The 15,940-nt window shown below is 38.6% G+C and overlaps 1 protein-coding gene and 1 pseudogene across 9 annotated transcripts in view; both read right to left on the reverse strand.

Moving 5' to 3' along the window:
* LOC109076780 overlaps positions 1-12,273 on the reverse strand; it is a 55,284-nt pseudogene extending 43,011 nt beyond the window's left edge.
* LOC109103223 (NLR family CARD domain-containing protein 3-like) overlaps positions 1-15,940 on the reverse strand; it is a 1,793,396-nt gene that overhangs the window by 429,374 nt on the left and 1,348,082 nt on the right. The window lies entirely within an intron of this gene.

Below are 15,940 nucleotides of genomic sequence, written 5' to 3' on the forward strand. Positions count from 1 at the left end.
ATGTTTCTAAACGAAACATGGCTAGAAGACAGCTGCAGTGCAACAGTCCTCAATGAAGCAGCCCCTCCTAACTTTACTTTCATGAGTGTCTGCAGGACTGTTAGGAGAGGTGGAGGTGTAGCTGTGTTATTTAAAGATGTCTATCAATGCAAGCAAGTGTCATTTGGACAGTACTTGTCTTTTGAATATCTAGGGATTGTGTTGAAAGGTGCTCCACGCATTCTGTTTATCATTATTTACAGGCCTCCAAAATACTCTCCAGCCTTTGTTGAAGAGGTCACAGAAATGTTATCAATGATTTCCTCAGAGTGACTGTTTTGCCTGTTTTGGTGTTTTTTGGTATTTTAATATTTAATTAGGTAATGAAGAATATAAAAAATATATGATAAAGGTTTTTTTGACTTTTGACCTGATTCAGCATGTGCATGGACCCACACACAAAGTTTCATCCATTGTTATTAAGGACGTAGCACTATCTGATCACTTCTGTATTTTCTTTGATATATTGATCTCTGCTACCACTCAATCTAGATCTGTCTCTGTCAGAAGGAGATGCATTAACGAGAACACTTGTGTGCGGTTTATGGAGGCTATATCTTTAACACCAAGCATTTCTGCAGACTCTTTTGATATTTTCCTTGATTCCTGTAACTCAAAAGTTAAGAATGTTATTGATGATATTGCTCCAATAATAGTCAGTAAGAAAACAAAAAGACAGAAATCAGTTTGGAGAAGATCAATAGCAGTTCAGACTATGAAAAGACAATGCAGAAAAGCCGAGCGGATGTGGCGAAAGACGAAACTTGAAATTCACTATAGCATCTATAAAGACAGCTTTCATGCTTTTAATGTGAAACTAGCCACAGTTAAACAGAATTTCTTCTCAAACCTTATAAACAGTAACTTAAACAACACTCGTACTCTTTTTGCCACTGTTGAGAGACTGACAAACCCCCCAAGTCAGATTCCCAGTGAAATGCTATAAGTTAGCAAATGCAATGAGTTTGCTTCCTTCTTTTCTGAGAAGATCATTAATATCAGGAAGTCGATTAGCACATCCTCAAGTAATGCAGAGTTCAGACAGATTCGGCCACAATATCAAAAAGATACTATGTCTATTTTTGAAGCAATTGATAGCAACATTTTGGAAGAAATAGTGCAGCATCTAAAATCGTCAACCTGCTATCTTGACACACTTCCCACATCTTTTTTTAAAAGTGTGCTTAACTGTTTAGAAGCAGACCTCTTAGAAGTGGTGAATGCCTCACTTCTTTCTGGGACATTTCCAAACTCCCTGAAAACTGCAGTTGTTAAGCCCCTCCCTGAAAAGAGCAATCTTGATAACACCATTTTGAGCAATTATAGACCCATATCTAATCTTCCTTTTATAGGCAAAATTATAGAAAAGGTAGTCCTTAATCAGCTGAACAAATACTTAAACTCAAATGGAAACCTGGACAATTTTCAATCTAGTTTCCGAACACATCACAGCACAGAGACAGCACTCATCAAGATAATAAATGATATTCGCTTAAATTCTGACTCTGGCAAAATATCAGTGCTGGTATTGCTAGATCTCAGTGCTGCGTTTGACACTGTCGATCATAACATACTACTAGAGAGACTGGAAAACTGGGTCGGGCTTTCTGGGATGGTACTCAAATGGTTCAGGTCATACTTAGAAGGGAGAAGCTATTATGCGAGTCTAGGAGAGCATAAGTCTAAGTGGACGTCCATGACATGCGGAGTCCCACAAGGCTCAATTCTTGCACCACTCTTGTTTAGCCTGTATATGCTCCCACTAAGTCAGATAATGAGAAAGAACCAAATTGCCTATCACAGCTATGCTGATGATACCCAGATTTACCTAGCCTTATCGCCAAATGACTACAGCCCCATTGACTCCCTCTGCAAATGTATAGATGAAATTAATAGTTGGATGTGCCAGAACTTTCTTCAGTTAAACAAGGAAAAAACTGAAGTCATAGCATTTGGAAACAAAGATGAAGTTTTCAAGGTGAATGCATACCTTGACTCTTGGGGTCAAACAAGTCAAGTCAAGTTTTTGCATTATTGACACTGTTTTCCTAATTAATGTTGTTCAGTTGCTTTGACGCAATCTTTTTTTTGTTTAAAGCGCTATATAAATAAAGATGACTTGACTTGACTATTTTTTGTTTAAAGGGCTATTTTAATAGTGTTGTCTTGGGTTTTCTATAGAAGTTTTTTATTTGGTTGCAGATATTATTGGAATGTGCTGCAAGGATTATTGATAGAACCAGAAAATCTGAGCATATCACACCAGTTCTCAGGTCTTTACACTGGCTTCCAGTTACATTTAGGATTGATTTTAAAGTACTTTTACTCATTTATAAATCACTCAATGATCTAGGACCAAAATATATTGCAGATATGTTCACTGAATATAAACCTAACAGAGCACTCAGATCATTAGGTTCAAGTCAGTTAGAAATACCAAGGGTTCACACAAAACAAGGGGAGTCCGACTTTAGTTACTATGCCGCCCGCAGTTGGTACAAGCTTCCAGAAGAGATCAGATGTGCTAAAACATTAGTCACATTTAAATCTAGACTCAAAACTCATCTGTTTAGCTGTGCATTTATTGAATGAGCACTGTGCGATGTCCGAACTGATTGCACTGTATTTTACGTATTCACTGTATTTTATGTAAAATCATTTTCTATTTTTAACTGTTTTAAATTCATTTTAAATAAGACAATTTTTAAATAATTTCCAATGTTTTAAAATTGCTTGTTTTATGTTTTAAAATTGCTTGTTTTATTTTTGTTATTATTTTTCTTCATGATTATTTTACTTTCATGTAAAGCACTTTGAATTACCATTGTGTGCGAAATGTGTTATATAAAACTTGCCTTGCCTAATTTTTTTTTTTTTTTGTGTAGAGCTTTTTGTTTTAATTTTGTGTGGTATTTGTTTTATATAACTTTTTTTATTTTAGTTTTAGTCTAGTCTTTGTGTGAAGCTGTCATTTTAGTTTTTATTAGTTTTAGTCACGTTCATACTGTTTTTAGTCTAGTCTAGTTTTAGTCGACGAAACTGATGACATTTTAGTAAAGTTTTAGTCGACGCAAACTGATGACATTTAGTCTATTTTTAGTCGACGAAAACTGATGACTTTTTAGTAATGCCATTCTATTTAACCCAGTCAATATAATAAAAGTACCTAGTAGTATAGACGAAACCAACATTTTATTTTAGCCAAACCCATTTCAAACAAAGTTATCTTATTATATTATTGTTACCTTATAGACTCAAGAATACTTCCATTCCAGACAAGGAAGACTCTCAGATTTGAATTTACAACATTTATTTTACCAACCAAACATGTTAGAAGTACACACACATAAATTTAAATCTAATTTCTTGTGGCGGAGTGCACTGCACTTTTTTGTAACTTTCCGCATAACTCCGCATCCGAACATGCATGAGTTCAGGGCGATTCTAGCTGAACATACATATCTGTGTTGGCGTTTGTGTGAAACAGAAGCAGTTTAATATGAAGTTCAAACTCCATAAGGTGAAGGGGAATTTTTTATTTTTTTTTGCATAGTTTGTCCAAGGCTTCTTACTTGAAGTAGGTTTTATTTTTATAGTATAAAATAGAATTAGAATTCATTTAGATATTAATTATACACTATTTGCTTAAAGTTGTCTTGTGTTTGAAGTGAAATACAGCCAACAGTTTAAGACTGTTTTAAGTTTGTACATAAAGAAATGATTAATTCATCAACTCATTTATCACAAGACTTGTACTGGCCATACTGGCAAATGACTTCTTCTCACCGGTGATTCCCGACAGTGTTCAAGGACAATTACTCCTCGTCGCTCCCCTGTCGTTTCAAAGAATAGTACAATGGCGAAGGTGACAAGTATAAAAGCCTCGTCCGTTTGGGAAGGAGCACTCGCAGTCAGCGGAGCCAGGTGAAAGTATTAATCCCGCTTAACTTTTTTTGTTGTCATCTTCTTAATAATGCCGCGAGGAAGTGACGTCGGTCGCGTCTGCACAGTGCGACCTGATGCAGCCCTGAAGTGAGACGCAGGAAACAGAAATAATGCAAAATAATAATAATAACGCGACTTAACGAGACGAAATAACGTCATAACATTTTGTTTCGTCTCGTTTTCGTCAACGAAAATGAAGAGACATTTTAGCATAGTTTTTATTTTGTAAACCACATTTAGTCTCGTTTTTAATCATCAACAATACTGCATTATACATTTAAATATAGTCATCGTCATATGACCAGGATTTACGTTGCGTCTCGTCTCGTTTTAGTCACGTGATAAAGGTTCATTGACGATGATATTTAGTCATAATTTTCGTTGACGAAAGCAACACTTGCGTCTTGTCTCGCTTTTGTCTATTTGTAAGGGTTTGTTGACGATTTTATTTGTTGATAATGGTCCAAACCACCAACTGGCAAACCCCCAAAGTGTTGTCTACAATTCCATTTAATTGTTGTCTTTTTATCCTTTTTTTTTTTTTGAGATATTGCATAATACAGAAGGTGGCCATCCAAAACGGTGGTTCTTACGCTGCACGTACCGCCGCCGCCGCGTCTGCAAAGTGCATTTGCAGCTTTTCACCGCTGAGTGGCGCTTTAATCACAAGTTTTCAAACAAGCGCATCAAAGCACATTTTGGCAAATAGACGTCAGCTTTGCCTCACTGATGTGTTATATTTGACTGCAGTCGGGGAAAATGAAAAAAACAACACTGTAGGCTAGTTAAAATATTTTATATTCACAGATGAAAGTTTAGTCCTTATGAAGATATGTGCGTTTCTTAGAACGAATTCAAGCAGGATAAATGTCAAGCCTGTGCCTGAGCCTGTGCTTATATTTTCTCTACACCATATTTTAGATTTGACACATTTAAATAGTGTGCAGTATTATTTATATAATGTGAATTATGTGTTATATTATTCAGAATCAGAATCAGAAAGAGCTTTATTGCCAAGTATGTTTGCGCATACAAGGAATTTGTTTTAGTGACATAAGCTTCCAGTACACAGACAACAACACACAGACAAAAAATATTTTTTTAAAAAAAAAATTAAAACTTTTGCAAATAAATAAGTGTATAAACAATTGTGCTATAAATGATAATGGAATAGGATTGAGTAAGATGCAGGGATGTACTTGGATGGAGGGGTAACAAATAAATATAATATTGCACATTTTTATTGCATAAGTGGGGAACATTTAACTGTTCATGAGGTAGATTGCCTGGGGGAAGAAACTGTTCTTGTGCCTGACTGTCCTGGTATTTGCGGCTCTGAAGCGCCAGCCAGATGGCAAAAGTTCAAAGATGGGGTAACTTGGATGAGAGGGATCCAGAGTGATTTTCTGAGCCCTTTTCCTCACACTGGATGTATACAGTTGCTTGAAGGGTGGACGGGGGAGTACCAATAATCCTTTCAGTAGTCCGAACCGTTCCCTGTAGTCTTCTGATGTCTGATTTTGTAGCTGAACCAAACCAGACAGTTTTTGAAGTGCACAGTACAGACTCAGTGACGGCTGAGTAGAACTGTTTCAGCAGCTCCTGTGGCAGGTTAAACTTCCTCAGCTGGCGAAGGAAGTACAACCTTTGTTGGGCCTTTTTCACAATGGAGTCAATGTGATTGTCCCACTTAAGGTCCTGAGAGATGGTGGTTCCCAGGAACCTGAATGACTCCACTGCAGCCACAGTGCTGTTCATGATAGTGAGTGGGGGGAGTGCAGGGGGGTTTCTTCTGAAGTCCACGATCATCTCCACTGTTTTGAGCATGTTCAGCCCCAGGTTGTTAAGACTGCACCAGACAGCCAGCTGCTCAACCTCTTGTCTGTAAGCAGACTCGTCACCATCCTAGATGAGGCCGATGACTGTAATGTCATCTGCAAACTTCAGGAGCTTGACAGAAGCCAAGGTGCAGTCGTTGGTGTACAGCGAGAAGAGCAGCGGGGAGAGAACACATCCCTGAGGGGCACCAGTGTTGGTGGAGCAGCTGTTTGACATGAGTTTCCCCAGTCTCACTAGCTGTTGCCCATCTGTCAGAAAGCTGGTGATCCACTGACAGATAGAGCTAGGAACAGAGAGCTGGGTCAGTTTGGTCTGGAGGGCTGTTGGGATGATGGTGTTGAGAGCCGAGCTGAAGTCCACAAACAGGATCCTCACATAAGTCCCTGTTTTGTCCAGATGTTGCAGGATGAAGTGCAATCCCATGTTGATTGCATCCTCCACGGACTTGTTTGCTCAGTAGGCAAACTGCAGGGGGTCCAGTAAGGGTCCAGTGATGTCCTTCAGATAAGCCAGAACCAGTTTTTTCAAACAACTTCATGACAACAGACGTTAGAGCCACAGGTCTGTAGTCGTTAAGTCCTGTTATCTTGGGTTTCTTTGGAACCGGGGATGATGGTGGAGCGTTTGAAGCAGGAAGGCACTTCACACAACTCCAGAGATCTGTTGAAGATCTGTGAAAAGATGGGGGCCAGCTGGTCAGCACAGGTTTTCAAACAGGCTGGTGTAACACCATCTGGGCCTGGTGCTTTTCTTCTTTTGTTCTTCCTGAAGACCTGGCGCACATCATCTTCACAGATTTGAAGAGCAGGAGGTGTGGAGAGGGGGATTGCAGGAGGTGTTAACGGTTGTGTAGGGAGATGGTCAGAATGGGTGTTGGGGGTTTCAAATCTGCAATAAAACTCATTCAGGTCTTTAGCAAGTTGTTGATTAGCCTCAGTGCAGGGGGATGGTGTCTTGTAGTTAGTGATGGCTCTCAGTCCTCTCTACACTGAAGTTGAGTTGTTGGAAGTAAACTGGTCTTCCAATTTTTTAGTGTAGGTCACAAAAGAAATTGTGGTTTACTTTGCATCAGAGAATTAAAAGTGGTAGCCTATAGTGAGCTAGGCTTGCGTGTTTTATAAATTATTTTCTTTATTTTAGTAAAACGTGAGGCACTGTATAATTTCGCTCCCATTATGTAGGCCTAATTAAAACAAGAAACGAATAAATTAAACCTGCACGATTTAACTAAATCATTGAAACTCTAAAGAATGGACTGATTAATAAAATGTCTTCACGTATAAACTCAAGTTCTCTCATTATAATCAACAAAATGCACACGATGTAAAAAAGAGCTTCATTAATTGACAACTTCAGTGATTTTAAAGGGAGCCTTCTTTACTTGCTTTCATATAATTTAAGTAAAGTAAATAAATAAATAAATAAATAAATTGCAGCTGCATTTAAATGCAGGTTTGTATAATATTCCTTAAAATATCAATGCAAGATTTGCTTGGCGCACATGATGCTGAGTGCTCGCGCAGCATTTATTCTTATTTGTCTACATATTTTATCTTCATTACAAATCTTGTTTGGTTTTATTTTGGATAATTGCATTTAAAAAAAAATTCTCTTCTTACTATTATTAATTCTTATTAATTATTATTAATTCCTCATTGTTATTAGGATATGTCCCCAAAACCTTCAAACTGGCTGTTATTAAGCCTCTCATCAAAAAACCACAACTTGACCCCAAAGAACTAGTTAATTATAGACCGATCTCGAATCTCCCTTTTCTGTCCAAGATACTAGAAGAGGTAGTATCCTCACAATTATATTCATTCTTAGAGAAAAATGGCATCTGTGAGGATTTCCAGTCAGGATTTAGACCGTATCATAGTACTGAGACTGCTCTCCTTAGAGTTACAAATGACCTGCTCTTATCATCTGATCGTGGTTGTATCTCTCTATTAGTGCTATTGGATCTTAGTGCTGCGTTCGACACTATTTGACCACACTATTCTTTTGCATAGACTAGAACACTTTGGTGGCATTAATGGAAGTGCATCATCTGATCGTGGTGTTTACTTATATGACCGCCATCAATTCGTACTAGAAAACTTTGTTGTATTTTATTGGTGTGAATTGGAGTGTTTAGTATCTCAAGGCTCAGTACTAGGGCCGTTACTCTTCACGCTTTACATGTTACCCTTGGGAGATATCATCAGGAAACACAGTGTTAGCTTTCACTGTTATGCTGATGATACTCAGCTTTATATTTCTTCGCGGCCCGGCGAAACATACCAATTTGAAAAACTAATGGAATGCATAGTCAAAAAACTGGATGGGGAGTAATTTCTTACTGCTAAATTATGAAAAAACAGAGGTGTTAATTATAGGACCTAAAAGCTCTGCATGTAATAACCTAGAACGCTGTCTAAGACTTGATGGCTGCTCTGTCAATTCTTCGTCATCAGTTAGGAACCTAGGTGTGCTATTTGATAGCAAACTTTCCTTAGAAAGCCACGTTTCTAGCATTTGTAAAACTGCATTTTTCCATCTCAAAAATATATCTAAATTACGGCCTATGCTCTCAATGTCAAATGCAGAAATGTTAATCCATGCGTTTGACCTCAAAGTTAGATTATTGTAATGCTTTATTGGGTGGTTGTTCTGCTCGCTTAGTAAACAAACTCCAGTTAGTCCAAAATGCAGCAGCTAGAGTTCTTACTAGAACCAGGAAGTATGATCATATTAGCCCGGTTCTGTCTTCACTGCACTGGCTCCCTATCAAACATCGTATAGATTTTAAAATCTTGCTTATTACTTATAAAGCCCTGAATGGTTTAGCACCTCAGTATTTGAACAAGCTCTTGTTACATTATAGTCTTCCACGTCTGCTCCGTTCTCAAAACTCTGGCAATTTGATAATACCTAGAATATCAAAGTCAACTGCGGGCGGCAGATCCTTTTTCTGTTTAGCGCCCAAACTCTGGAATAACCTACCTAACATTGTTCGGGAGGCAGACACACTCTTGCAGTTTAAATCTAGATTAAAGACCCATCTCTTTAACCTGGCTTACACATTGCACACTAATACGCTTCTAATATCCAAATCCGTTAAAGGATTTTTAGGCTGCATTAATAGGTAAACCGGAACCAGGAAACAATTCCCATAACACCCGATGGACTTGCTACATCATTACAAGAATGGCATCTACGCTAATATTAGTCCGTTTCTCTCTTATTCCGAGGTCACCATAGCCACCAGATCCAGTCTGTATCCAAGTCAGAGGGTCACTGCAGTCACCCGGATGCAGTACGTATCCAGCCCAGATGGTTCCGTCAGCACCTAGAAAGGACCTCTACAGCCCTGAAAGACAGCGGAGACCAGGACAACTAGATGAGCCCCAGAGAACGATCCCCTGTAAAGACCTTGTCTCAGACGACCACTGGGACAAGACCACAGGAAACAGATGATTCTTCTGCACAATCTGACTTTGCTGCAGCCTGGAATTGAACTGCTGGTTTCGTCTGGTCAGAGGAGAACTGGCCCCCCGACTGAGCCTGGTTTCTCCCAAGGTTTTTTCTCCATTCTGTCACCGATGGAGTTTTGGTTCCTTGCCGCTGTCGCCTCTGGCTTGCTTAGTTGGGGACACTTCATTTACAGCGATATCGTTGACTTGATTGCAAATTATTGCACAGATACTATTTAAACTGAACTGAGCTGCATGATGACATCACTGAATTCAATGATGAACTGCCTTTAACTGTCATTTTGCATTATTGACACACTGTTTTCCTAATGTTGTTCAGTTGCTTTAACGATGAACTGCCTTTAACTGTCATTTTGCATTATTGACACACTGTTTTCCTAATGTTGTTCAGTTGCTTTTTTGGTATGAAAAAAAGGTTGCACAAAATAGCCTAATCCCCTTTGAAACTCTCCTGTTATTTTATTTATTTTATTCATTTTTATTTTATTTTTATAGGCTACATTATGAACATAACATTTCAACTTTAGTCATGGAGCGAAGGCAGAGCAGTGTTTCTGGTATCAGTGAGTGCGGAGCGGAGTGATTATTAAATGCTCTGAGCGCGGAGGGGAAATTGTTGCTGCTCCACTCTCACATACTCTGGGGCTGAGTGAGAGAGATGTTTCACCCTACGAAATGAACCAGATCGTAGACTAGACAGTGTCTGCTATATTTACAAATAATTTATATAAGAAATAATAATAATAATGCATGTTTAGATGCATGATGGGCTAGTATTAAAAAATAAATAAATAAATAAAAATAAAGGTCTTTCCAGCAGTAAGGTAATAACGTTTACTGCTTTTTTAAAATCATCTTGTCTCAGTTATAAATTTGACTGGTAAAGTGATAAAGAATTATATTAAAACTTGTTTTGAACAATTTCTTTTTATCATTTGAATATTGATTTTAAGTAGGGGGGCAAAAGTTAAGGCAACTTCCTCTGAAATTAAGTTATAATAACTAATAAACTTTATTGCGCTATACAGTAGTCAACATTTGAAGTGGTTTAAACCTTTCTTTAAAGTTGTTCTAAACCAATATGTCCTAAAACCTGTTCAGCATGTTTGAAACCCTCATAAGACACTGTCCATATGAAAGACCAAGAGATTCACACCTTTATTTCGACCCCCACAAGCTATACTGAAACTACCCCAAACCCCAACCCCCTCCAGCTGAACTGAATTCAGTCTGTTTTTTGTCTGTGAGGAACGGTGTGTTTTCCTGTTACTGGGTTGAAACATGCCTGCACTCACAGCAGCCCTACTCTTTTTATCCATTATTTTCTCACAGCCCATATTATTATTTTCACTAGACCAAAATAATAACAAATTATCAATTGATAATTAATCATTATTTTTGTGAAAATTATCATTTGTGAACGTAGGCATTTAAGGAAGGCTTTAAGACCAAGTGGAATCCTCCATCAGCTGCTCCCACTTCACAGCGATCGTGACTCGCTATAAATGAACCAGCTTCACCGTCTGGGCTGGCGGTTTGACTTTACAAAATCAGTTTGTAGGCTATTCTTAAACGTGGAGCTCAATATATTGAAGTACAAATCCAAACACCAGAAGCAACATACACTCTATAAGTGTTCTTTCATTAAAAAGTATGCATTTTATTTATTCACAGGCTATACGGTTGAAATATTTTAATTGAAAACTTTAAGTGCCATTGTTTAAAAAAAAAATGCATCATAGAAATGTTTCATAGATCTTCAATTGTTATGCTTTAAAATCCCATGCAATTTGTAATTTCTCAGTATATTTGTTATGATGGAGGCGTCGTGACAACAGAGTTGAGAATCCAAATGCAGGCTTTATTATAGAGTGGTCAAACAGGCAGAGTCCAGTATCCGCAAACAATAATGTCCCAGGCAAAGACAAAGAGGAATCCATAAACAGGCAAAGGTCAGGGCAGGCAGCAAAACAAATCAAACCAGATAAACAGTCCAAGGTCAAAAACAAGGAGGCAAGCCAAAGCAAAGAAACACGGATACAGGGAACAGGGTACAGGCTAAACAATAATCAGCAAAGTGTGTGTGGATGTCTGCAACCTTTATAGTGCTAGACTGATGAGGTGATAAGAGACAGGTGATTGCAATTGATGAGGAGTCCTGGCAAAGGATTATGGGAAATGGAATCCAGGGTAAAGTGGCAAGAGTCTGGAATGGAGTGCCCTCTAATGAAGCTCACGGGCACTCCAGCTAGAGATCTTGACATGGCAGATGTGGTTAGAGATTTTCCAAACGGCCTCCAAAGCCGTGACATGGTAGGGCGAGAGTTCATAGATGGCCTTTATGGCCATGACAGGACAGGCTGTGAGTTCATAGATGGCCTCCATGGCCGTGACAGGACAGACGTGAGTTCGTGGATGGATACTACTGACACCTCCAAAGGTTCTGCAGCAGTTGCCGCCACCTCTGGAGGTTCCACAGCGGTAAGAGTCTCCTTGACAGAAACACAACAGACTGAGAGAACATTGCTGGGTGTAACCGACAGGATGAGACGAGGCTCTGGGAGTTCGGCTGGGACGTGACGAGGCTCTGGGAGTTCGGCTGGGACGTGACGAGGCTCTGGGAGTTCGGCTGGGACGTGACGAGGCTCTGGGAGTTCGGCTGGGACGTGACAAGCTCTGGGAGTTCGGCTGGGACGTGACGAGGCTCTGGGAGTTCGGCTGGGACGTGACGAGGCTCTGGGAGTTCGGCTGGGACGTGACGAGGCTCTGGGTGCTCAATAGTGACTTGAGAACATCAACGGCGACTTGACCTGACTCTGGAAGGTCAACGGTGACTGCCATTTCTGGAGGAAGTGCCATGACCTGACCTCTCTCTAGAGGGCGAATGCGAGGAGCGGGTTCTGGATCGTTGCTTGCGAGGAGCGGCCTCTGGATTGGCGGCCATCTTGTGCAGTGGCACCGGGCTGGCGGCCATCTTGCAATTAGGCTCAGCTGTTGCCGCCATTCTGTGCTCGTGCTCTAGTGCGGCTGCCATAACATGAGTGAGTGCTATGTCACGTTCCTCCTCCACGACACCCCCAGTGAATGAAGAGCCAACACACAAAGCATAGTCCATAAACTGACTGAGAGATAAATGGGGACTCTCGCTTATTAGTCGCGATTTGAGGGGCTGGGTAATGACCTCACAAAAGAAGTCTATAAGCACACAGTCCGGCAGATCAGAAAAACACTCAAGATCTAAATACTCTTGAATATAGCTCTCAAGTTATCGGGTGCCCTGCTCGAGAGCTAATAACAGTCTTGCAGTGTCCATACCTGCCCAGTGTCGTTCAGGAAAGCCGCTGGATCCTCGTTCGGCTGATTATTCTGTTACGAAGGAGGCGTCGTGACAACAGAGGTGAGGATCCAAATGCAGGCTTTATTATAGAGTGGTCAAACAGGCAGAGTCCAGTACCAGCAAACAATAATATCCCAGGCAAAGACAAAGAGGAATCCGTAAACAGGCAAAGGTCAGGGCAGGCAACAAAACAATCATAAACCAGATAAACAGTCCAAGGTCAAAAACAAGGAGGCACGGCAAAGCAAAAGAAACAAGGATACAGGGAACAGGGTACAGGCTAAACAATAATCAGCAAAGTTTATGTGGATGTGTGCAACCTTTATAGTGCGAGACTGATGAGAGGTGATGAGAGACAGGTGATTGCAACTGATGAGGAGTCCTGGGAAAGGATTATGGGAAATGGAGTCCAGGTTAAAGTGGCAAGAGTCTGGAATGTAGTGCCCTCTAATGAAGCTCACAGGCACTCCAGCTAGAGATTGTGACAATTTTCACCTCCTAAATTACTACCCCAATTCTATAATGGTAAAATTTATTCAGGCCGATAGCATTTTTTATGACATTATTTATTTTTATTTTTAGAATAATTGTAGCCTACATAAATGGGTGGATCAAAACAAATATGATAACTTTTTAACTGCAGGCAGATATAGGCCTATATTATTGTACATTACAAATAATTGGATCGTCCCTTATATTCTTTCCCTTATTTTCTTAGAGAATAAATACTTATTTTCTTCAAGAATAAACATTATAAATAAAGAATAAAAGAAAGAACCTCTATTAGCCCTTATTTTCCATTTCTGAAGTTAATTGGCAACTCTAATGATGATGTTATTATCTTTAGGTCTCCCTGATGGCACCTTCCTTAAAAAAAAAGAGGTTGTAGGAGATTTAAAAAAGAAAAAAGTGGGTGCTTGGTTTCAGAAAACGAATACAGCTCGTAAAAAATGCTATGATGAAAAAGTCATGCTAACTTATTAATTCATAGAGATAATTTAAGCAATTAAAACCTTTTTTTAATACTAGATTCAACTTGAATTTCAATACTATTAAACTGACTTTAAAATCTTAAAGGGTTAGTTCAGCCAAAAATGAAAATTATATCATTAATGACTCACCCTCATGTTGTTCCAAACCCGTTAAGACCTCCGTTCATCTTCGGAACACAGTTTAAGATATTTTAGATTTAGTCCGAGAGCTTTCTGATCCTCCATTGAAAATGTATATGTACGGTATACTGTCCGTGTCCAGAAAGGTAATAAAAACATCATCAAAGTAGTCCATGTGACATCAGAGGGTCCGATAGAATTTGTTGAAGCATCGAAAATACCATTTTGCTCCAAAAATAACAAAAATTACGACTTTATTCATCATTTTTTTAAAATACGTTTTTGTTGTGAAATAGAATGATTTGAGTGTTTATTTATGATTTTTTTGTCGTTTTTTTTTTGTTATTGTGGGAAGAGGAGAACACGTCAGCAGCGTCGTACGTCAACAGTCACAGCAGTCGCGTTCACAACAGACCCGGAAGAGAAGAAAATGATGAATAAAGTTGTAATTTTTGTTATTTTTGGAGCAAAATGTATTTTCGATGCTTCAATAAATTCTAACGGACCCTCTGATGTCACATGGACTACTTTGAAGATGTTTTTATTACCTTTCTGGACGTGGACAGTATACCGTACATATATTTTCAATGGAGGGACAGAAAGCTCTCGGACTAAATCTAAAATATCTTAAACTGTGTTCCGAAGATGAACGGAGGGTCTTACGGGTTTGGAACGACATGAGGGTGAGTCATTAATGACATAATTTTTCATTTTTGGCTGAACTAACCCTTTAAGGAGTTTATAAATTTGAAACAGTAAAATGTCACAATGCATGTTAAATAGGCTAAATGAACTTGTATCTTATATAGTATCCGAAGACCTTGATTGCATGTTAGCATAAAACTAACAATATATTTTGACTTTTTTTTTTTTTTAATGAACAACTCCTGTATAATGTCAGCAACCTTTATATCAAACATTTTGAAATCGTCCACAACTGTGCATCGTGGGAGGCAGGTTGAGCGTGCGAAAGTGAATGCGCATGCACATGTGCATTTTCAGATGCAATGGAAAAAAAAAGCTGGATAAAAAACATAAACCAAACTTGTAAATAGTTAACAACATAGCCTAGATTTAGGCCCATACTCTGTTCCTAAGTATATAATGTAAATTTGTTAACCTACAATAGGCCTAACACATTTTAACTGATTAATCGCCTTTTTCGTTTGCTGCAAGTTTTTTTTTTTTTTTTTTAAACACGCTAAAAAATAAATTCAGTTTGTGAGAGTAGCATTTCATCACATTAAGAAATAATAATGGCAGGCCTAATAATGCTATAGGCTAATGTACCAACAGGATATTTTTAGTTCCCTTCACTTTACAACAAATCCTTTAAAAATCAGTGCTGAAGCTGGGTTTGGAATGGCATACTACCATACAACTCCTACTCTATTGCAGTATGCTGCGTGTATACTGTGAATAGCATGAGAGTTTTCTGAATGCATGGAGTTCCTGGATTACCTGCTACATTTGCTGAAATCTGATGTATGCATCTGAAGACACTGAATGGGATACTGTTTCCCACAATTGCCAACAACATTTCAACACTTTATATGTACAATAAGTATGTATGTAAACTACAAAATATTACTGGTGTATCTAAAAACAATATTGTGTAGGAAGAGATAAATTATACTTTAATCTCTATGGTACATTTCTGATTAAATCAAATAATGTCACCTTTATCTCTATAGTGCTTTTTATATCAGGGGTCTTCAAAGTTCAGGGCAAGGGACCCCTCAGACAAGAGACATGGATTAGTGACCCTTATACAAAATGTGTCAAGCAGAGCTACATTTTTTTTTTTTTTTTTCTTTTATTAAGCATATAGCCTTTGAAATAAATAGAAACTAAGCATATTATGATTAGGAATAACTAAATTATAGTAATCTATTAGTCTGCATTTACATTGCACTCGTCTATTTTGACTTGCCATATGTTTGTCCCGTGCTAGTATCATGATGTCAGCTTCAGAGTAAATCACACATTCATGTAGATGTCACTCACAAAACTTTGCAGCATGTAATTGGCCATCGGTGCTCTGGGCAGCGTGATAAACAATACTCTTATTCAACAGATTATATCTATATAACCTCGAAAGTGCAAAAGACAGCTCACTTCACAATTATACTAAAAATCTTGTCACTCATCTCCAGTTCCATGATCTATTAAAATCAGTAAAACAGATAAAA

This window comes from Cyprinus carpio, chromosome B22, assembly GCF_018340385.1.
Source record: "Cyprinus carpio isolate SPL01 chromosome B22, ASM1834038v1, whole genome shotgun sequence".
NCBI lineage: Eukaryota > Metazoa > Chordata > Actinopteri > Cypriniformes > Cyprinidae > Cyprinus > Cyprinus carpio.